The 22,904-nt window shown below is 45.2% G+C and overlaps 1 non-coding gene across 1 annotated transcript; it reads right to left on the reverse strand.

Annotated features, from left to right (window-relative positions):
• Positions 1–20,631: 20,631 nt before the first annotated feature.
• On the reverse strand, positions 20,632–20,703 carry TRNAQ-UUG (transfer RNA glutamine (anticodon UUG)). The gene has a single exon. It is a non-coding gene; the product is annotated as a tRNA-Gln (tRNA).
• Between the last annotated feature and the right edge of the window lie 2,201 nt (positions 20,704–22,904).

Raw genomic sequence — 22,904 nt, forward strand, 5'->3', positions numbered from 1 at the left:
GCTGGACTTCATTGTAATTTCTACTCTTGAGCTAGCTTGGTGCTCTGTTACCTTTCTCTTAGTTTTGCTAGGTCTTCTGACCTCTATGTTCTATGTTGTGTGTTTGTCTTTTACTGCTACAATTTCTGCTAGGAGGTGTCCAACTTTATCCCAGTCCCTAGTTCTTGTAGGGATCCCTCCCTTGCATCTATAGGTCTTCGTACAGACTAGCTGAGGACTTTAGCGGGTCTGATCGCAGGATCAGGTTCCCCGTTACATCGTAGGGATCCAGTTTAGTTCTATTGTAGGGACAGATCTCCTGTCTTTCCTTAGTGCTTGTAGCAGATCATAACAGTAAGTCCAGCCTAAAAAAAAAATTTCTCTAAGGAAAGGCCTCCAGTTTCCATCATGGTCTCGGTTCAAGATTTGGCTCAACGCTTGCAGGGACTCTCTCTGGAGGTGGCCGAGCTCCAACAACACGTGAGTAGCTGTTCTGGAGCACATTTTGTGGAGCCAAAGGTACGTCTGCCTGATCTATTTTTTGGTGAACAACAAGATTTTTTTTCTTTTAAAAATGCTTGTTTATTGTATTTTCGTTTAAGACCCAGATCCTCTGGTGATGAATCACAGCGCATAGGGTTCATAATGTCACTTTTGCGCAAAGATCCTCAGGGATGGGCCTTTTCTCTCCAACCTAGTGATCCGTGCTTTAGATCAGTGGATAGTTTTTTTTCTGCTTTGGGTTTGTTGTATGATGATCCTGATCGTGTCTCATCTGCTGAGTCTGAATTGAGACATCTGAGGCAGGGATCAGGTAATGTGGAAAAATATTGTTCTCACTTCCGTCGGTGGTCTGCCCAGGTGGGGTGGAACGATTCAGCTTTGAAAAGTTTGTTTCTTGCAGGACTAGGTGAAAGGGTTAAGGATTTGCTGATTGCTTATCCCACACCTGGAAACTTGCAGGAGGCAATGCAATTAGCTATACGGGTGGACAGGAGACTGCGTGCAAGGGTTAATGAGAATAAATCCTCTGCCATGTCAGCTCCGAATCTTGAGAGGGTCTGTGCTGACAAAGGAGAGCCGATGGAGATTGGGGCGATGGCACCCCGCTCTCAGGAAAAAGACCGCAGGCTTTCCGGAGGTTTGTGCTTTTATTGCGGAAATTCTGGTCATTTCATTAAGAACTGTGTGCTTCGTATGAGCAAAGAAAAAAAAATGGTCAGTCATGCACCTATTGCCTGTTTAAATACCAAGGGAGTATTCCTATCTGCTACTACCGCTGCTCAGGAAGAATTAATTGAATTTCGGGTATTTGTGGATTGTGGTTTTACTCTGAATGTGATTGATGGGGGATTCTTGGAAAAACTTAAATTAAAGCCTAAACCTTTGTCATCCCCTATTGCTGTGGTTTCTGTTGATGGCTCTCCCTTGAAGAGTGTTACTCACAAGGTCTGTGAATTTCCCCTCACTATTAATGGTATTCATCAAGAGAATTTGGATTTGGTAGTATTAAATAATTTGCCTTCTCCAGTAATTTTGGGGTTGCCCTGGTTAAAATTGCACAATCCTGTACTGGATTGGTCTACCAATGAAATTAAGTCCTGGAGCCCTAAATGTTATGACAAGTGTTGTAACGGACGTATTGCTGCGGTGGAAAAAGGGGAATTACCTGTACCTATTCAGGGTTTTTGGAGAGTTTTTTCTGAGGCGGAGTCACAAATTTTGCCTCCCCATAGAGACTATGATTGTACCATTGAATTTGTCCCTGGAGCAACTCTTCCTAAAAGTTGTTTATTTAATCTTACTATTCCTGAGAGAAATTCTTTGGAGGAATACATACAGACAAGCTTGGCCGCCGGTCACATTAGGCCTTCCAAGTCTCCTGTGGCTGTTGGATTTTTTTTTTGTAAAAAAAAAAGATGGGGGTTTACGTCCTTGTCTGGACTTTCGTGAGATTAATAAAATTACTGTACGCATTCCTTACCCACTGCCATTGATTTCTGATTTGTTTAACCAGTTAGTGGGGGCCAAGTGGTTCTCTAAAATTGATCTCCGGGGGGCATACAATTTGTTGCGCATGAAGGAGGGTGATGAATGGAAGACTGCTTTTAACACTCCTGTGGGTCATTTTGAGAATCTGGTTATGCCTTTTGGTCTTACCAATGCTCCAGCATTTTTTCAGAATCTTATTAATGACATCCTTAGACCTTTGATCAGCAAAAATGTGGTTGTGTATTTGGATGACATTCTGATTTATTCGCCTGATCTGGAGTCTCATTGGCAGAGCGTACGTGAGGTTTTACAGTTACTAATGGACAATTCGCTTTTTGCTAAGCTAGAGAAATTTGAGTTCGCTGTACAGAGAATTAGTTTTTTGGGTTACATTATCTCCAGTGAAGGTTTTGAGATGGACCCGGTTAAAGTTCAAGCTGTGCAGGAATGGCCTAGGCCTATTGGTTTAAAATCGATACAGAGGTTTTTGGGTTTCGCCAATTATTACAGAAAATTCATAAAAAAATTTTCTATTATTGTCAAACCGCTGACCGATCTCACCAGGAAAGGTGCTAATGCGGTTCAGTGGACTTCTGAGGCCATTCAAGCTTTTGTGTTTCTAAAGGAGAGGTTCACCTCTGCTCCCATCCTTATGCAGCCTGATGTGACTAAGCCGTTTTTGGTTGAGGTTGATGCTTCTTCTGTGGGGGTCGGTGCGGTGTTGTCTCAGGAAAGCAAGGATGGAGTTCATCCCTGTGCCTTTTTTTCAAAAAAATTTTCTGAGACTGAACTTAATTACGATATTGGTAATCGGGAATTGTTGGCTATTAAACTCGCATTTGAACACTGGCGTCATCTCTTGGAAGGTGCTGAATTTCCCATTCAGGTTTTCACTGATCATAAAAATCTGATCTATCTTGATGCTGCCAAGCGCTTTTTAATTTTTCTGTTACTTACATCCCGGGTACCAAGAATGTTAAAGCGGATGCTTTGTCTCGCAGCTTTTCTCCCATGGTCAGTGCTGAGGAGGAGGAGGAGAGCATTTTACAAGAAGGTGTTGTGATTGCTGCTTTGGACTCCGTTTTGGAGGATGAGATTCTTAAAGCTCAGGAGAATGCCCCATCTAACACTCCCCATGGGAGGTTGTTTGTGCCTAGGACCTTTAGGAGAGATTTGTTTGTTGAGTGTCATGAGTCTCGGTTGACAGGTCATCCAGGAATTTCTGAGACCAAGAGACTTGTGGGTCGCAGTTTTTTGTGGCCTGGATGGCAGAAGGAAGTCATTAAGTGGGTGCCTCAATGTACTGTGTGTGCTAGATCTAAGTCTTCGCATGCTCCTGCTGCGGGGTTGCTTTGCCCTCTGGAGGTTCCTAGTGCACCTTGGACACATCTGGCTATGGACTTTATTACTGACCTTCCCCCCTCTGAAGGTTTCACGGTCATCTGGGTGGTCGTGGACCGTTTTAGCAAGATGTGTCACTTGGTTCCCTTCATCAAACTGCCTTGCGCTAAGACACTCGCTAAGGCCTTTGTCAAGGAAATTGTCAGACTACATGGCGTTCCTACTGACATTGTTTCTGATAGGGGACCTCAGTTCGTGGCTCGTTTTTGGCGTGCCTTTTGTGACAGGTTGGGAGTTCATTTGTCGTTTTCATCCGGATATCATCCTGAGTCTAATGGCCAGACAGAAAGAAAGAACCAGGATGTTGAGCAGTTCTTGCATTGCTTTGTGGCAGACAATCAAGAGGGGTGGTCTGAGTTTCTGCCACTTGCTGAATTTGCTCTTAACAACCATACATCCTCTTCTGCTGGGTGTTCGCCTTTTTTTTGTTGTTCTGGGAGACATCCGTCTTTTGGGTCATTCTCCAAATTGGTATCGGCTGTGCCTGAGGAGGAGAGTTTTTCCGGTGATTTGGAGAGAGTTTGGACGGATGTGCGTGATAATCTTCAGGAGGATAACAAAAAATCTAAGAGGTACTTTGATAGGAAACGGCAAGAGGTTTTGTTTGCTATTGGTGACATGGTTTGGTTGTCCTCTAAGAATCTGCGATTGAGGATTCCTTCTAAAAAATTGGGTCCCAAGTTTGTAGGGCCCTTTGAGGTGCTTCAGATAGTTAACCAATCTGCTGTTAGTTTGGAGGTTCCTACCTCCTGGAAGATTAATCCGGTGTTTCATGTTTCTCTGTTGAAAAGAGCTGATGTGTCGGTTGGTGACGCCTCTGCCACTGTTCCTCCGGTGGTGGAGGACGGGGAATATGAAATTTCCCGCATCCTAAATTCTAGACGGTATAGAGGGAGTTTGCAGTATCTCGTCGCTTGGAAGGGTTTCGGACCCGAGGATAACTCATGGGTGAGGGCGGATGATGTTTCTGCCTCCAGACTTGTCAGAGCGTTTCACAGGAGGTTTCCTGATAAGCCCGGGCCTAGGGGATCCGGAGGATCCTCTTAGAAGAGGGGGTACTGTTAGAACTCTCCTGTTGGTTTTTTTCTAGTTTGCTGGTCACATGACCTTTTTTTGCCTATTTAATCTGGCTCCGCCCTCCTGGCCTTGCTGGACTTCATTGTAATTTCTTCTCTTGAGCTAGCTTGGTACTCTGTTACCTTTCTCTGTTAGTTTTGCTAGGTCTTCTGACCTCTATGTTCTATGTTGTGTGTTTGTCTTTTACTGCTACAATTTCTGCTAGGAGGTGTCCAACTTTATCCCAGTCCCTAGTTCTTGTAGGGATCCCTCCCTTGCATCTATAGGTCTTCGTACAGACTAGCTGAGGCCTTTAGCGGGTCTGATCGCAGGATCAGGTTCCCCGTTACATCGTAGGGATCCAGTTTAGTTCTATTGTAGGGACAGATCTCCTGTCTTTCCTTAGTGCTTGTAGCAGATCATAACAGATGCTTTATCTCGCAGTTTCTTTCCTATTGTCGGTGCCGAGGAGGAGGAGAGCATTTTACAGAAAGGAGTTTTGGTGGCGGCTTTGGACTCCGTTTTGGAGAATGGGATTCTGAAAGCTCAAGATGATGCTCCATCTAACACTCCCCATGGGAGGTTGTTTGTACCTAGAGCCTTTAGGAGAGATTTGTTTGTGGAGTGTCATGAGTCTCGGTTGGCAGGTCATCCAGGAATTTCGGAAACTAAGAGACTTATCAGTCGCAGTTTTTGGTGGCCTGGATGGCAGAAGGAAGTCATCAACTGGGTGCGTCAGTGTACTGTGTGTGCTAGGTCAAAGGCTTCACATACTCCTGCTATGGGGTTGCTTTGCCCTCTGGAAGTTCCTAGTGCGCCTTCCTGTGTCCGAGGGTTTTACTGTCATCTTGGTGGTCGTGGACCTTTTTAGTAAGATGTGTCACTTGGTTCCATTCATTAAGTTGCCCTGCGCCAAGACACTTGCTAAGGCGTTTGTTAAGGAGATTGTCAAACTCCATGGCGTTCCCACAGATATTGTTTCTGATAGAGGACCTCAGTTTGTGGCTCGCTTTTGGCATGCTTTTTGTGACAGGTTGGGAGTCCATTTGTCATTTTTGTCTGGTTATCATCCTGAGTCTAATGGACAGACTGAAAGAAAGAACCAGGATGCTGAACAGTTTTTGCATTGTTTTGTGGCAGACAATCAAGAGGTGTGGTCTGAGTTTCTGCCTCTCGCAGAATTTGCTCTTAACAATCATACATCCTCCTCTGCTGGGTGTTCTCCTTTTTTTTGTTGTACTGGGAGACATCCGTCTTTTGGTTCGTTCTCCAAATGAGGGTCGGCGCGGTGCCGGAGGAGGAGAATTTTTCCTGTGATTTGGAGAGAGTTTGGACTAATGTACGTTGCAACCTTCAAGAGGCTAACAAGAAATCCAAGAAGTATTTTGACAGGAAACGTAAAGAGGTTTTGTTTACTGTGGGTGACATGGTTTGGTTGTCCTCGAAGAACCTGCGGTTGAGGATTCCCTCTAAAAAACTGGGTCCTAAGTTTGTGGGTCCATTTAAAGTGCTTTAGGTTGTTAACCCGTCTGCTGTTATGTTGGATGTCCCTACTTCCTGGAAGATTAATCCTGTGTTTCATGTTTCCTTGTTGAAAAAGGCTGACATTTATGATAGGTACGCCACTGTCACAGTTCCTCCTGTGGTGGAAGACGGCGAATTTGAGATTTCGCGTATCTTGAATTCTACAGTGCTGGCCAAAAGTATTGGCACCCCTGCAATTCTGTCAGATAATGCTCAGTTTCTTCCTGAAAATGATTGCAATCACAAATTCTTTGGTATTATTCTCTTCATTTAATTTGTCTTCAATGAAAAAAACACAAAAAGAATTGTCCTAAAGCCAAATTGGATATAATTCCACACCAAACCAAAAAAAGGGGGTGGACAAAAGTATTGGCACCCTTTGAAAAATCATGTGATGTTTCTCTAATTCACCTGTAACTTACCTGTGGCACCTAACAGGTGTTGGCAATAACTAAATCACACTTGCAGCCAGTTAACATGGATTAAAGTTGACTCAACCTCTGTCCTGTGTCCTTGTGTGTACCACATTGAGCATGGAGAAAAGAAAGAAGACCAAAGAACTGTCTGAGGACTTGAGAAACCAAATTGTGAGGAAGCATGAGCAATTTCAAGGCTACAAGTCCATCTCCAAAGACCTGAATGTTCCTGTGCCTTCCGTGTGCAGTGTCATCAAGAAGTTTAAAGCCCATGGCACTGTGGCTAACCTCCCTAGATGTGGACGGAAAAGAAAAATTGACAAGAGATTTCAACGCAAGATTGTGCGGATGGTGGATAAAGAACCTCGACTAAAATCCAAACAAGTTCAAGCTGAGGGTACAACAGTGTCAACCCGTACTATCCGTCGGCGTCTGAATGAAAAGGGACTGTGTGGTAGGATACCCCACTTCTTACCCCGAGACATAAAAAAGCCAGGCTGGAGTTTGCCAAAACTTACCTGAGAAAGCCTAAAACGTTTTGGAAGTATGTTCTTTGTCAGATGAGACAAAAGTAGAGCTTTTTGGGAAAATGTATCAACATAGAGTGTACAGGAAAAAAAAAGAGGCATTCAAAGAAAAGAACACGGTCCCTACAGTCAAACATGGCGGAGGTTCCCTGATGTTTTGGGGTTGCTTTGCTGCCTCTGGCACTGGACTGCTTGACCGTGTGCATGGCTTTATGAAGTCTGAATACTACCAACAAATTTTGCAGCATAATGTAGGGCCCAGTGTGAGAAAGCTGGGTCTCCCTCAGAGGTCATGGGTCTTCCAGCAGGACAATGACCCAAAACACACTTCCAAAAGCACTATAAAATGGTTTGAGAGAAAGCACTGGAGACTTCTAAGGTGGCCAGCAATGAGTCCAGACCTGAATCCCATAGAACACCTGTGGAGAGATCTCAAAATGGCAGTTTGGAGAAGGCACCCTTCAAATATCAGGGACCTGGAGCAGTTTGCCAAAGAAGAATGGTCTACAATTCCAGCAGAGCATTGTAAGAAACTCATTGATGGTTACTGGAAACGGTTGTCCGCAGTTATTTTGGCTAAAGGTTGTGCAACCAAGTATTAGGCTGAGGGTGCCAATACTTTTGTCCGGCCCTTTTTTGGAGTTTTGTGTGAAATGATCAATGATTTCACTTTTGCTACCTTCTCTTTTGTGTTTTTTCCTTGCAAGCCAATTAAATGAAGATAATAATACCAAAGAATTTGTGATTGCAATCATTTTCAGGAAGAAACTGAGTATTATCTGACAGAATTGCAGGGGTGCCAGTATCTTGTCTCCTGGAAGGGTTTCGGTCCCGAAGACAACTCCTGGGTAAGGACGGATGATGTCTCTGCTCCTAGGCTTGTTAAAGCTTTCCACAGGAGGTTTCTGGATAGGCCTGGGCCTGGAGGATCTGGAGGATCCTCATAAAAGAGGGGGTACAGTTAGAACCCTCCTGTTAGTTTTTTCTATCTTGTGTTTTGCGGTCACGTGACCATCTGCCTATATATTCCAGCTCCGCCCTTCTGGCTTTGCTGGACTACAGTGTTGTTTGACTGTCTTGCTAGCCTGGTGCTTCGGTGCCTATCTCTGTCAGTTTGCTTGGTCCTCTGGGACCTCTAGTACTTTTTGTCAGTTTGTCTTTTGTGTTCTACAACAACTTCTGTTTAGGAGGTGTCCCATTTTTGTCCCAGTTCTTAGTTCTTTTAGGGACCCCTCCCTTAATTCTATAGGTCTTCGTTCAGACTAGCCGAGGACAAAGGCGGGTCTGTTCACTAGGAACAGGCAGCCCGCTACATCGTAGGGATTCAGCTTAGTCTTACTGTAGGGACAGCTTTCCCCTATCTTTCCTTAGTTCTTGTTGCAGATCATAACCAAAATGTCCCCCAACCTGGGCCCATCCTGGTATATATGTCATGTATCCTGAGCCCCTTCCTGGTATATATGTCTGCCATCCTAGTATATAAGTTTCCCATCCTGAAAGGCAAAATAAATAACCAAAAACAAAAATGCTCCTCCACACCTTGGGCTATGTTCACACGTAGCGCTTTTGATGCGTTTTTGCACTTTTGCACTCACCAGGAAGTGTCATTTTAACATTTTACTACCTTATCTGGCCATGTGGTGTGTGACACATCATCAGACACATCCTGTTTCATTTATGATGGAGGGACTCTGAAAGTCACAAACACTATTTTTATAGGGCCATCAGGCGGCCCTTACTATTCTTAAAGGGCCAGTAGTTGGCTATGCTTTGTTGTTCCCATTATTAACGAGTGGATCTCCTATACTGTTATTGCATATGCACTGACTGCAATGGCTGCCAAAAATTTGGAGGAACTCCAATGCCCCTTGCAAGCGACGTAGAGGTCGGAGGGCCTCCTGAAAACAATGTTCCCATCATTAGGAAGTGGGTCTCCCATACTCTTTGCCTATGCAGTGAAGCAACGGCTGCCAAAAATTTGGAGGAACTCCAATGTCCCTTGCAAGAGACGTAGATATGTTGATATGGTACATATGGTGGTGATATGGTGGTGGAGGATGAGGATGCGGAGAAGGAAGAGGACAAGAGCAAATAGACAAAATCAGGAAGCGTATACCCATGTCTAGGTGTGAAGACAGAGGTGAATGGGAATAGAGTTAGACTTCCCAAAAAAAGGACACTGTACTTGAGTTTATGTTACACTGCTATCATTCGATGGTGTTGAGAAGTCTGGCCCAATCCAGCCCTTGTTCATTTTTATAAGAGGGAGCCTGTCAGCATTTTCAGTTGACAGGCGGATGCGCCTATCGGTTATAATTCCACCGGCTGCACTAAAAACCCACTCTGATAAAATGCTAGCGGCAGGGCAGGCCAGGACCTCCAAGGCTTAGAGAGCCAGTTCATGCCACATATCCAGCTTGGATACCCAATAACTATAAGGCACAGAGGAATCACGGAGTACGTTGGTACGGTCTGCAAGGTACTGCCTCAGCATCTTCCGCAACTTTTCCCTCCTTGAGAGAGTACCCCGTGCATCAGGGCTTGTGCGATGGGAGGGTCTGAGAAAACTGTCCCAGAACTTTGACAGTGTTCCTCTGCCTCTGTTCTATTGCATTTGTGTCTCTCTCGCCTGTACTCCTTGGTTGTCTAACGAACTGTGACCTCTACCGCTAATGTTTTCAGATGGGAATTTTTTTAATAATTCCGCAACAAGGGCCTTCTCATACTGCACCATTTTATTAGGCCTGTCCTTCAAGGGAATAAGAGACAGAAAGTTCTCCTTGTAGTGGGGGTCTAGAAATGTCACCAACCAATGACTGTCACCCAAAATTTGGAGAACGCGAGGGTCATGGGAAAGGCAGCGTAACATAAACTCAGCCATGTGTGCCAGACTGCAAAGAGGCAAGACTTCCGTGTCCTCACCAAGAGGACGACTGACCATGCTCTCCTCTTCATGCTCCTCCTCCCTGTCCTCAGGCCATCCACGCTGAACAGGCGGTATGACAGTTGTGCAGGTAGTACCGGCTATAGCGCAGGATACTAGCTCCTTTTCTTCCTTCTCCTCTTCCTCATTGTCACCCAATCCATGTTGGGATGAGATTAGGCTGGGCTGTGTGGAATCACCCTGTATGGTTCCTTGCTCCATCTAATCATGCTCCGCCTGCAATGCATCCTCTTTAATTGTGAGCAGAGAGCGATTCAGAAGACAGAGAAGCGGGATAGTGACGCTAATTATGACGTCATCACCGCTCACCATCTTAGTGGAGTCCTCAAAGTTTTGGAGAATGGTACATATGTCTGACATCCATGTCCACTCCTGAGGTCTTATGTGTAGAGTCTGACCTGAATACCGACGGCCTTGTTGATGCTGGTAGTTAACAACTGCCCTCTTCTGCTCACAAATCCTTCCCAACATCTGCAATGTAGAGTTCCAATGCGTGGGGACATCGCAGATCAGTCGTTGAGCTGTAAGCTGCAAACGCTGCTGAAGCACTGCAAGGACGGCGGAAGCTGTAGCTGACTTTTATAAAATGGGCACACAGGCGGCTTACTTTGACAAGCAGATCCGACAGATCCGGGTAGGTTTTGAGAAACCGCTGAACCACGAGGTTCAGCACATGGGCCAGGCATGGTAAGTGTGTGAGCTCGCCTCGCCACCAGGTTCCAGCCATTGTCACACACTACTATGCCTGGCTGTAGGTTCAGCGGTGTCAGACACAGACCTGCATGCTCTTTCAGAGCTGTTCAGCTTTGTGCGATTTGCCACCTAAACATATTAACTTCAGCACAGCCTGTTGCCACTTGGCCGAGGCAGTGCTGCAGTGCTTCCAGCTTGCGACTGATGTGGTCATTTCGGAGATGGAGGCTGAAGTGGAGGAGAAAGAGGTGCAGGAGCTGTAGAATGTGGGGGCAACCCTGATTGACCCAGGGTCCGCAATGCTCGGCGTTGGGAGGATGTGTTCCGTCCTAAGGTCCGACTGGGTCCTGGCTTCCACTATATTAACCCAGTGTGCCTTCAGCGAGATGTACCGTCCCTGCCCACAAGCTCTTGTCCACGTGTCCGTGGTTAGGTGGACTTTCCCAGTAACTGCGTTGTTGAGGGCATGTCTAATGTTGTGGGACACGTGCTCATGTAATGCAGGGACGGCACACCGGGAGAAATAGTGGTGGCTGGGAACCGAGTACCGAGGTTGCGGAAAACATCCGTCTCCACAAGCCGAAAAGGTGACATTTCGAGCGCAAGCATACGTGAAATGTGTGAATTTAGTATTGTTCCAAGGACTGGGATAGAGACAACTGAACGCTGCGCTAGGACAACAACGTGGACGTGCTTGCTGATGGTGCTAGTTGAGAGTGCAACGACAGGTGCTAGGCGTGAAGCATCTTGGCATGCGCCATGGATGATTGGCACACCCAGGGGATTGGCGTGCACGCACAACAGCGGAACAAGCAGGGGTGTCACCCGCAGACACTGTTGCTGGACCCTGGGGTTCGGCCCACTTAGTCAGGTGCTTTGCTGCCATGTGCCTGATCATGCTGGTGGTGGTGAGGCTGCTAGTTTTTCTACCTCTGCTGATGCTGGTCTGGCAGGTGGTGCAAATGGCCTTTTTGGGGTTATCTGCAGAGTCTTTAAAAAATAACCAGACTCGGGAAGACCTAACAGTTGTACTGGCAACTTCCGTTGTGTTGGCGTTACGAGGAAGGCTTTTCCACCTTGTGTCTGCGGCCACCACGCTGCTTTTTCCTGCCTGTTGTGGTGCTACACTTCCCTCCCCCTGTGTGCTGCTGTCCTCACCCTGTATGTCCCCCTGCCAGGTTGGGTCACTTACTATATCATCCACCACCTCGTCTTCCACTTCCGCACCCTGGCCTCCTCCTGACTTTCTGGCAATTGTGTCTCATCATCATCATCCACCTCTTGCGACAGTAATTGCACTTTCCCACCGTCGCCTTCGTGTGACCGTGGCTGCTCCAATATTTGGGCATCGCTACACGCGTTCTCCTCTTGACTCGCTTGAAGCTGGCCGGGCGAGAGGCCTGAACCTACAAATGGAAAAGTGAACAGCTCTTCTGAGTGTCCAAGTGTGGGATCAGTTGACTCCGGGCACTCGGCATGGTGGGAAGAAGGAGGATCAGGGTGAGGAATATGCGGTCCAGACTCACGGCTACTGAGACTTGACTGTGTGGAAGACAGAGTGGTGGTGGTGGCTAAGTGACTGGAAGCATTATCTTCTATCCAACCAGCAACCTTTTGACACTGCTCTGTGTTCAAGAGTGGTGTTCTGCGGTCCCCTATTAATTGAGACAGGAAGGTCGAGCGACAAGATGTGGGTGTTTGTTGTGGCACAATTTCAGCTTGCCCACGGCCACGTCCTCGGCCTCTGCATGCACCATCACCATCACGTCCACTTCCCTGTCCCTTGCCACGCACCTTGCCCATTTTTAATGGAAGGACAATATTTTCCACGTTCACGAGAAATGACTGATTTTGGAACGTAGTTATATGTGATATGTCTGACAGAGAACCACAATTTTAAATAGCAGGCCTGTAATTTGCTAATACTATACTTCACAGACACCTAGTGTGAATAGCTTGACCGACACACTGCAACGAAATGAAAATGGAAGAAATGTCAGATTTTGGAACACTCTTATAGGTGTTATGTCTGACAGAGAACCACGGTTTTAAATAGCAGGCCTGTAATTTGCTAATACTATCCTTCACAGACACCTAGTGTGAATAGCTTGACCGACACACTGCAATGGAATGAAAATGGAAGAAATGTCAGATTTTGGAACACTCTTATAGGTGTTATGTCTGACAGAGAGCCACGGTTTTAAATAGCAGGCCTGTAATTTGCTAATACTATCCTTCACAGACACCTAGTGTCAATAGCTTGACCGACACACTGCAACAGAGTGTAAAAGGAGGCCAATATTTTCCACGTTCAGTTTAAACTTCTGGATTTTAGCGCTGAAATATGGAAAAGATCTGGCTTTATTCTGCAGTGAGAACAAGCAAATGGAGCAGAAAAATGGTGTACTCTGGATTGCTTTTTAAGCAAATAACCAGGATTAAGATCAAAAAAATTTTTTCCCTGGCCCCTGATATCTGAGGCTATGTCTACAAATATATGTAAGAACAGCAGCAGCAGGAACGTTCAATGGACCCTCTTGCAGTATATGCACTGCAGTCTGCCACATACACTGCCTGCCTGTCTAATTCCTGCTATCACCACTGAATATATGCAGCTTGATTAGTCCTCAGAAGGACTGTTAGTTCAGATAGATATATACACTGCTCAAAAAAATAAAGGGAACACTTAAACAACAGAATATAACTCCAAGTAAATCAAACTTCTGTGAAATCAAACTGTTCATTTAGGAAGCAACACTGATTGACAATCAATTTCACATGCTGTTGTGCAAATGGAATAGACAATAGATGGAAATTATTGGCAATTATCAAGACACCCTCAATAAAGGAGTGGTTCTGCAGGTGGGGACCACAGACCACATCTCAGTACCAATGCTTTCTGGCTGATGTTTTGGTCACTTTTGAATGTTGGTTGTGCTTTAACACTCATGGTAGCATGAGACGAACTCTACAACCCACAGAAGTTGCTCAGGTAGTGCAACTCATCCAGGATGGCACATCAATGCGAGCTGTGGCAAGAAGGTTTGCTGTGTCTGTCAGCGTAGTGTCCAGAGGCTGGAGGCGCTACCAGGAGACAGGCCAGTACACCAGGAGATGTGGAGGGGGCCGTAGGAGGGCAACAGCCCAGCAGCAGGACCGCTACCTCCGCCTTTGTGCAAGGAGGAACAGGAGGAGCACTGCCAGAGCCCTGCAAAATGACCTCCAGCTGGCCACAAATGTGCATGTGTCTGCACAAACGGTTAGAAACCGAGTCCATGAGGGTGGTATGAGGGCCCGACGTCCACAGATGGGGGTTGTGCTCACAGCCCAACACCGTGCAGGATGCTTGACATTTGCCACAGAACACCAGGATTGGCAAAGTCGCCACTGGTGCCCTGTGCTCTTCACAGATGAAAGCAGGTTCACACTGAGCACATGTGACAGACGTGACAGAGCCTGGAGACGCCGTGAAGAGCAGTTCCTGCAAGATGAAGGCATTGAAGCTATATACTGGCCCACCCGTTCCCCAGACCTGAATCCGATTGAGCACATCTGGGACATCATGTCTCGCTCCATCCACCAACGTCACGTTGCACCACAGACTGTCCAGGAGTTGGCGGATGCTTTAGTCCAGGTCTGGGAGGAGATCCCACAGGAGACCATCCGCAACCTCATCAGGAGCATGCCCAGGCGTTGTAGGGAGGTCATACAGGCACTTGGAGGCCACACACAATACTGAGCCTCATTTTGACTTGTTTTAAGGACATTACATCAAAGTTGAATCAGCCTGTAGTGTGTTTTTCCACTTTAATTTTGGGGTGACTCCAAATCCAGGCCTCCATTGGTTAATAAATTTGATTTCCATTAATGATTTTTGTGTAATTTTGTTGTCAGCACATTCAACGTTGTACAGAACAAAGTATTCAATGAGAATATTTCATTCATTCAGATCTAAGATGTGTTATTTGAGTGTTCCCTTTATTTTTTTGAGCAGTGTATATATGTACAGTGGGTACGGAAAGTATTCAGACCCCTTTAAATTTTTCACTCTTTGTTCCATTGCAGCCATTTGGTAAATTCTGAAAAGCTCATTTTTTTCTCATTAAAGTACACTCTGCACCCCATCTTCACTGAAAAAAACAGAAATGTAGAAATTTTTGCAAATTTATTAAAAAAGAAAAACTGAAATATCACATGGTCATAAGTATTCAGACCCTTTGCTCAGTATTCAGTGGAAGCACCCTTTAGAGCTAGTACAGCCATGAGTCTTCTTGGGAATGATGCAACAAGTTTTTCACACCTGGATTTGGGGATCCTCTGCCATTCTTCCTTGCAGATCCTCTCCAGTTCCATCAGGTTGGATGGTGAACGTTGGTAGACAGCCATTTTAAGGTCTCTCCAGAGATGCTCAATTGGGTTTAGGTCAGGGCTCTGGCTGGGCCAGTCAAGAATGGTCACAGAGTTGTTCTGAAGCCACTCCTTTGTTATTTTAGCTGTGTGCTTATGGTCATTGTCTTGTTGGAAGGTGAACCTTCGGCCAAGTCTGAGGTCCAGAGCCCTCTGGAAGAGGTTTTCATCCAGGATATCTCTGTACTTGGCCGCATTCATGTTTCCTTCAATTGCAACCAGTCGTCTTGTCCATGCAGCTGAAAAACACCCCCATAACATGATGCTGCCACCACCATGTTTCACTGTTGGGATTGTATTGGGCAAGTGATGAGCAGTGCCTGGTTTTCTCCACACATACTGCTTAGAATTATCACCAAAACTTCTATCTTGTTTTTGAGCAAACTCTATGCGGGCTTTCATATGTCTTGCACTGAGGAGAGGCTTGCGTCGGGCCACTCTGCCATAAAGGCCCGACTGGTGGAGGGCTGCAGTGATAGTTGACTTTGTGGAACTTTCTCCCATCTCCCTACTGCATCTCTGGTGCTCAGCCACAGTGATCTTCTCTGCCTTTCTCACCAAGGCTCTTCTCCCACGATTGCTCAGTTTGGCTGGACAGCCAGATCTAGGAAGACTTCTGGTGGTCCCAAACTTCTTCAATTTAAGGATTATTGAGGCCACTGTACTCTTAGGAACCTTGAGTAATGCAGAAATTCTTTTGTAACCTTGGCCAGATTTGTACCTTGCCACATTTCTGTCTCTGAGCTCCTTGGGCAGTTCCTTTGAGCTCATGATTTTCATTTGGTCTGACATGCACTGTGAGCTGTGAGGTCTTATATAGACAGGTGTGTGCCTTTCCAAATCAAGTCCTATCAGTTTAATTAAACACAGTTGGACTCCAATGAAGGAGTAGAACCATCTCAAGGAGGATCACAAGGAAATGGACAGCATGTGACTTAAATATGAGTGTCTGAGCAAAGGGTCTGAATACTTATGACCATGTGATATTTCAGTTTTTCTTTTTTAATACATTTGCAAAAATTTCTACATTTCTGTTTTTTTTCAGTCAAGATGGGGTGCAGAGTGTACTTTAACGAAAAAAAAGAAGAACTTTTTAGAATTTACCAAATGACTGCAATGAAACAAAGAGTGAAAAATTTAAAGGGGTCTGAATACTTTCTGTACCCACTGTATATATCAGTACGTGATGGCCATAATACTTCAGGACGGTGTGGCTGCATTAAACTTTATGGGGGGAGCTGCATTATACTGTATGGGGGCTAATGTAGCTTGAGACAGTCTATATCTAGTGTCTCTGTAAGCATCGGGGAATTATGGAGACTGTACCAATTTCCTTACACCGAGGATTTACCCAGTGCAGCTGTCGTGTGGAGACTGTGGGGCATCACTTATCCAGGGAACTTGGAACTTATATTTTCAACAATTCTATACACCATTTGGTGGGCACAACATTTCACTTACCTTTTTTATATGTTTAATTAAATCTAAGTAGATACACCTTATTACTATTCTTGGATTTGTGGGACTCTTATTAAGCATGGTTTTCTTGTATTCCTGTACGTATTAGTACATTCAGTATTTCTTTATTGATTTGTAAAGCTTGTTGTTTTAAATGTTTTTAATCCCTTAACAGTTGCTTATTTTTGGCCTGTATGAGAAAACAATTTAGTGACATGTCCCCCTTAATGTAATAAGCTAACTACTACTTAACTATTCACTTTTTTAAACCAGTGAATTAGTAAATGAAAAAAAAAAAACATTTGGGATTGCCATAAGCGTACTGACCTGGTGAATCTTTCTTTTTTTACTTTAAATATTATTTTTGGGTTTTAACAACATTGATATGAAAACAGAACATTCCAATTACCGTATTTTTCGGACTATAAGACGCACCGGACCATAAGACGCACCCCAAATTTTTTTTATAAGATGGGGGTCTGTCTTATAGTCTGAATAGGTATCTTACCTGGGGGTCAGTGGAGCGAGGGTCACAGGAGGCAGGGTCCTTCAGGAAGCCGGTGCTCCATCACCCGGGAGTTGCGGTGGTGCCGCAGGTCGCAGGACCTCCATTCCCTCCCACAGGAACCTGGCGGCTGCAGCAGGAGGGGTGAGATGGCGCAGACCTGGTGCCTGGCTGAAGCCTGGTGCCTGTGTGGCGCCCCTGAGGGTTCGGTCGCCACAGAGGTACTGCACCTCACCTGAGGTGTGGTGTCTCCCTTCTCTCAGGTAAGATGGGAGTGCTGCACGGAACCCCAAAACACCTGCACCCAACACCTCACTGCTCCAGGCCAGCCGGGGGGGCAAGACGCAATGTAGTTTTCTGCTGAGCCCTGGCCCTGGCTGGAGTAGGGGGGAACCCAGAGGTGGGGGGAACCAATAGCGGGTGTGGGTGGAGGAAGCAGATACAGGAAGCACTTATACAGTAGATATAAAAGGGAAGCCATGTTCAGAGTAGTGAGTCTAGTAGTTGGAGACCAGTCCGGGAGCAGAGGCTCAGTCAGAGCTCTGCTCCACAAGTTAGGGCCCAGGATAGAGGCCCCGGAGGGGAGCAGGGAGTAGGCTCAGTTCTAAGGAAAGGATTCCAGGGGGTACGGCGTGTGCAGGACGGCACCCGTACGCCCTGCTCCTGCCAGGTGTCAGGAGGGATCGGTTGCTTCATTCTAATCTCCAGGGGGTCAGGTTGGTCCCGGATCCGACGTACAGGAAGGACTTCAGCATACCCGAGCGGGATTGAGAGTGGGCAGCGTAGGGCAGCGGTGAGAAGGACCAAGTGTGTGGATGGTCAAAGTAGGAACACGAGAAAGTGGGGTTCCGCCAGGCATTCCTAAGCTGCTTGAAGAAGGACTGAACCCCTGCCCGGTGGACGCAGCGCGACGAGGGAGGCCTTCACCTGTAAAGTGCACTTGTGAATTGCCTAAGAACTGTAAGTAAAACCTTGAACGACTGCATCGAACAGTCACCGGCGCCATTATTCCTCACCGCACTACAACGCCCAGCGCACCATTCATCTATCTTACACTGCCCTGAGGCCCGCTCCCCCTGTGGGGAGCCGTCCCATCATAGCTGCCCCTAACATCAGCCTCAGTGGACTGTCGCAGCGCTGGTGATCCTCACCAGACACCACAGGTGGCGTCACGAACTCTCTGAACCTTTTTACTAATAAGTGATACCCCTTTTGTGCACTGACCGCCCTGGGCCAGCCACCGTGATTGCTCCCAAAGAGTGCCCCACGGCCCCGGAGGCGAGTCACCTGGGTCTCATGTCTGGATGGGAGCCGGTGCTTGGATGGGGGCCGGTGCCTGGATGGGGGCTGGTGCCTGGCTGAGGCCTGGGGCCGGTGTGTGGATGGGGGCCGGTGTGTGGATGGGGGCCGGTGAGCGGCGTTGCAGAGCGGCGTGCGCGGCTTTACGGTGCGTATGGCCATCTTCCTGAAGCTTTGCTCTACAGGAAAATGGCCACATAAGCTACCAGTCTGCGCATGCGCCGGCTCGAGCAGCCATTTTCCTGTAGATCACAGCTTCAGGAAGATGGTCGCGCCGCTCTGCTCTGCCACGCCGCTCTGCTCTGCCACACCGCTCACCGGCCCGCAGCATCTCACCTCTACTGCCGCCGCCGGGTTGATAAAGGAGGGAGGGAACGGAGGGCTCTGCGATCCCGCTCCACCACCACTGCAACTATCAGGTAAGCTCTGCATTCAGACCATAAGACGCACCCCACATTTTCCTCCCAAATTTGGTGGGAAAAAAGTGCGTCTTATGGTCGGAAAAAAATAATAACAATAAAAAAGCTGACAGTTGATAATATTAAGTTATCGTTAAACATTATAATATAACTATAATCAGGTTGATGAAGTATTAATATATGCTTTTACATGAAACAAATAATTATGTGTGTGCTAGAGGAATGTAAAGAAGATAGGAGGGTAGAACGAGAAAGAACTGGAAGGAAAAGGAGGTGGGGAGAATACAAAAAAAAACAAAAACAAAATCACGACTTATTGAAACCAGCACTTCTTAGGAGACCGCATCTACCACGACATTCTATTTTAAGTATTATTTTCCAAATTGCCAGGTCATTCCCCTCACTAAATAATATCCAACATGTCCATTGGCAATGAAAAGCCTTGAGGCGATTGATATCATGTGCAATCATGTTTTCCATTTTCATAATATTGTTAACCTCTTCCTCCCATTCGCCCAAAGTGGGAGTTTTTGTGGATTTCCAGTGACGTGGAATAATTGACTTAATAGCTGTTAGAAAGAGCCTAAGGATATCTTTCTTTGCATTTGCGATTGAATCCGGAGTAATGGAAAGTAGGGCTATTTGGGGGGAGGATGTGACTCTGCTACCAGTGAGGCTATTGTACAGTGTGAAAATTGAATTCCATAACCCATAAACCAATGGGCATTCCCACCATATATGTAACATAGACCCGGCTGCACCGCCACACCTCTTTTTGCCAGTCTTCCTCCAAGAAATTGGCTGCCCAGTTCCCTGTCCCACGACCCACTAAAGGGTAGATGTTCATTGCAGGTGTCCCTATGTGTTGCTTTGTGTATACAAGATAGAAGTTTAGTACAAAGAACTACTTGAGTGATTAAGGTTTCAAATGGTGTAACTTCATATCAGAGATAAGTGAGAATTTATAGATGACCTGAGATGGAAATATCCCAGTCAGGATAGACGTCTACCTGGACAAGAGCCACCAAGTTCTGTAAAGGAAGGAAAAAAGCCTGATCCCATGAGAACGTGTCTCAATCTAACCCCAGTGGATTTGTCCCAGATTAGAAATGAGGTTAAGGAGAATTGGCGTGTACACAGTAGTGGAGGCGAGGTGCAGGCGAAAGGGGGTTCTAAGCCCCTACACATCTGGTCAGGAATATTCACCACACATCTCTCATACAATGTGAAAAAAGTGAGCTCTGATGTATATGATTATTTATAATAGGAGAAAGAGATGTCTATTTTTTCCTTTACCCTATTAACACTAAATCTAATTCAAAGTGACTTAAATCATAATACTCACAACATGTCAAAAAAAGCCCCCATTGTATGCAGATATATATGATGATGATGTGATTTCACTTGGGTACAGGAAACAATTGGACTCTATATGACCATCAGTATGGCATCCGATTTTTATGGATACATTACAATTCTGTAACATAGGAAACTGTATATGGTCTTATAAATGATTAATAACTGCTGAGTAAAAAAACAGATTGGACACAGCCAACACACAGATGACAGGTGGGAAAAATAGTCCCACTTTTCTGGATGAAAATCAAATCAATTTTATTTTACACGCTCGTGTGATGCCAACCTACATGGAACAGCCTTACCAACACCAGGTCAGAATACCAATACACTAACAGGAGGAAGCTCCGATCCACACATGGGGACCCATTCCCAGAATGTTAATTCATGTCCTATTGCGGGTTGATCTGTTTATTCAGTTAGAAAACAGAAGATGCTTGTGCAGAAAGCTGACAATGTCATCTGCTATTCTACAAAGTGTGCATTATAACACTTCACCAGCATTTGTTGTGCTGGGATGTTTTTTGGTGAAGGTGTTAGTCCATTGACCTGAAAGGAACTATTTAGCAGGGACAAAGTGAAGCAGAATAAACTTTACCATAAAGTTATAATTAATGACAAAATTGTTCCTTAGAACAGTATCTGCCAGCAAGAAAGGTCCCACCGAGATTTGAACTCGGATCGCTGGATTCAAAGTCCAGAGTGCTAACCATTACACCATGGAACCCAATACATTAACCCTATAAAATACTATTTACAACATTGACTATTCTTCTCTAATTATATATTTGTACAACAGGTTTGGTGTTGGGTGCGGTAGCAGAAGCCGCAAATTATTATAGATCTGAGCATGCTATTTCAAGTCACCTGTGATGTCAAATCTTCCTTACATACTTTTTTTTATCAAAGTCATCCCAAATATCCATATAAACAATTAGCTGTTCACTAAGTGTAAATATAGTACTGACAACTAACATAATATTAGACTCAAGTGCCGAAAATATTAAAAAACTAATGTAAATTACACAAAAACAATAATAAATTAATTTAATATATATAAAAAACAAGTTTACAATCTCTGGAGCAATAGAAACCCTCACTGATGTTAAAGTATTTCTGTAACTCAATACATTTTCAATGTGGTCCCAACAATTTGTGAGAGCACCTATGCAAATTGCCTCTTCAGAGAAAAAGAGGACTTGAACTCTATAGCGCCACCTATTGGAAGCAGCAATCCTACAAGTCACAATCAACTCTTTAACGAGTCATGCAATATGATTTAGGATAAAAGCCCGCTCAGAATCAGAATGAGAGTATCTAGAAATCTGGAGTAGGCTACAATCACTCATCTGTTTCCATTTTAACATCCATCAAAAACAGTCATGTTTCTCACATGTGTTATCCGTTTTGTGAAAACTGAAGGATGTAAACTGTCTCTAAACTTTCTTTCTCCATTCACTCTTAGCAATGGAACAATGAAAAACTGATGCAAGTCTTTCATTTGTTATTCATATGTATGTAAAAAAGGTCCGATTTTCATCAATGTTTCGGATCAGATTTTCATCATTGGTAAGTTTTTTCCATCAGTGATTTTCGTGAAATGAATGGAAAAAAATTGCAAAACTTCTCCTATCCTTTACTATTAATCACAGACAGCACCTTGTATTAACCACCCATCGGCGCCCCCACGACACGGTCAGCTGGGGGTCTTCTGAAGACGCCCATACCTGACATGTCCATACTCATAAGAAAGACGTACATGGCTGTCGTCTATATGAGATCGGGATTTTTTGCTACACACAGTATTTTTGTGTAGTTCAGATCAGACAACCACAGGGTCAAGTTTCCTAAGGAAACTACAAAATAAAGTAAAAATAAAAAAATGTCTTTAAAAATATTAGAGAATATAAAAATAATGAATACACATATGTGGTATCTCTACTAGTGATGAGCGAACATGCTCGCCACTGCTCGGTACTCGCCCGAGCATCACTGTGCTCGGCGAGTATTTCCAGGTTGCTCGGGCGGGAACTCGGGTCCCCTCCCTGTATGTTTGGCGCTCTTTAGAGAGCCAATGAACATGCAGGGATTGCCTGCCATGCACTGTAATGACGTAGCTATGTTGGTTGTGGGCATTAGAGTGATTGGCTGGCCGCACAGCGTCATCAGGTCTATATAAGACCGGGCGCCGCCATGCTCATCACAGTCTACTCCGGAACCAGGCAGTGTAGGGAGAGGTGCTTCTGCGTCAGGGAGCGATTTGCTTCTTCATAGTTAGTGTAGGTATTCCACAACATATACAGTATACACTACCGTTCAAAAGTTTGAGGTCACCCAGACAATTTTGTGTTTTCCATGAAAACTCATACTTTTATTTATCAAATGAGTTGCAAAATGATTAGAAAATATATTCCAGACATTGACAAGGTTAGAAATAATGATTTTTATTAGAAAGAATAATTTTCTCCTTCAAACTTTGCTTTTGTCACAGAATGCTCCCTTTGCAGCAATTACAGCATTGCAGACCTTTGGCGTTCTAGCTTTTAATTTGCTGAGGTAATCTTGAGAAATTTCACCCCATGCTTCCTGAAGCCCCTCCACAAGTTGGATTGGCTTGATGGGCACTTTTTGTGCATCATACGGTCAAGCTGCTCCCACAACAGCTCAATGGGTGACTGCGCTGGCCACTCCATTACAGATAGAATACCAGCTGCCTGTTTCTTCCCTAAATAGTTCATGCATAATTTGGAGGTGTGCTTTGGGTCATTGTCCTGTTGTAGGATGAAATTGGCTCCAATCAAGCGCTGTCCACATGGTATGACATGGCATTGCAAAATGGAGTGATAGCCTTCCTTATTCAAAATCCCATTTACCTTGTACAAATCTCACACTTTACCAGTACCAAAGCAACCCCGGACCATCACATTA

This window comes from Phyllobates terribilis, unplaced genomic scaffold (assembly GCF_046119375.1).
Source record: "Phyllobates terribilis strain yellow unplaced genomic scaffold, ASM4611937v1 Scaffold_1__5_contigs__length_1240528914, whole genome shotgun sequence".
NCBI classification, from domain to species: domain Eukaryota; kingdom Metazoa; phylum Chordata; class Amphibia; order Anura; family Dendrobatidae; genus Phyllobates; species Phyllobates terribilis.